This window comes from Macrotis lagotis, chromosome X (genome assembly GCF_037893015.1).
Source record: "Macrotis lagotis isolate mMagLag1 chromosome X, bilby.v1.9.chrom.fasta, whole genome shotgun sequence".
Taxonomy (NCBI): Eukaryota; Metazoa; Chordata; class Mammalia; order Peramelemorphia; family Peramelidae; genus Macrotis; species Macrotis lagotis.
Genome location: NC_133666.1, coordinates 519,382,086 through 519,383,486, shown reverse-complemented (window position 1 = coordinate 519,383,486; position 1,401 = coordinate 519,382,086).

Below are 1,401 nucleotides of genomic sequence, written 5' to 3'. Positions count from 1 at the left end.
CCAGCTGAGGGAAGTGACGGCAGCTCCGGGGGCTGGCCGCAGTGCGGGAGGCGGGTTGGGAAGGAGAGGAGTGAGCCAGGTCCGCCCCTCTTCGCCCCGCCCGGCCGCCCGGGGATGCTTGGCTGCAGCGCTGGGAGGCTTGCGGGAGCAGAGGCTTGTGCCTTCCTTAGAGAAAAGCGGGGCTCCAGCAGAACCCCGCCAGCCCGGGCCAGCCCCAGCCCTGGTCCTTCCCCGCTTTCCAGCTTTCGCATGCTAAGGGCTATGGCCATCATCCCCAAGCACGTATCTGCGTCGCCTGCCTTTACTACCCCTCTCCCCTTGTCCCAGAACCTCTAGCCAGAGCCTGCTTCCAAAGAACCTCGGGGGACATGATGGGCAGGGATAAAGAAAAACGTTTTAAAATTTTAGTCATTTAGGCTTCATCAGAGATACCTTGAAAAGTGACAAAGACGTAGGGCGGCTAGGTGGCGCAGTGGATAGAGCACCGGCCCTGGAATCTGGAGTACCTGAGTTCAAATGTGACCTCAGACACTTAATCACCTAGCTGTGTGGTCTTGGGCAAGCCAATTAACTCCATTTGCCTTGCAAAATCCTTAAAAAAAAGTTCCTAAGAGGAATGGAAGGGGGATGGGGGCAAAGGGAAGGGAGAATTTACTAGCCCTGTGACCTTGGGCAAGTCACTTAACCCTGATTGCTTCTCATTCAGGACCATCTACAATTGTTCAGATTCACATCTGGCTACTGGACCTAGATGGTTCTGGAGGAGAAAATGAAGCTGGTGGCTTAGCACAGCCCCCCCACACACTCAAATCCAATTCATGTGCTTGTCATGGCATCACCTCCCTGATGTCATGGTCTTCTTCTAGAATGAATGACAAACATCATCAAATTATGAAGCAAAGTGTGTCAGTTTCTTTTTCTGCGGAATGGAGATTAAATACTTGCATTGTCTTCCTCATAGACCTGTGGTAAGGAAATTATTTGTTTAACTCTATAGTCATAATAAATCACCAACAAGCATTTAAGTGCCTACTGCATGACAGGAAATGAGAATATGAAGGAAGGCAAAAGCAAAAATAATCTATACTCTCAAGGAGCTCACAGTCTTTTTTGGAAGACAGCATACAACAGCCATGTACAAACAAAACATATGCACGATAAATTGGAGGTAATCTTAGGTGGAAAACAGGATAGGATGAAAGGGGATCCAGAATATCTTCTTAAAGAAAGTGAGATTTTATCTGAGCCTGGAAGGAAGTCAGAGAAGTGAAGAAGGAGAGAATTCCAGGGATGGGGAAAGTCATTGAAAAAGGTAAATATTGGAAAATGATTTGTCAGACCTCAGTGAGAGTAAGGATACCAATTATTTTAGATCATACATTAACTAGAGAGGACTAAGAT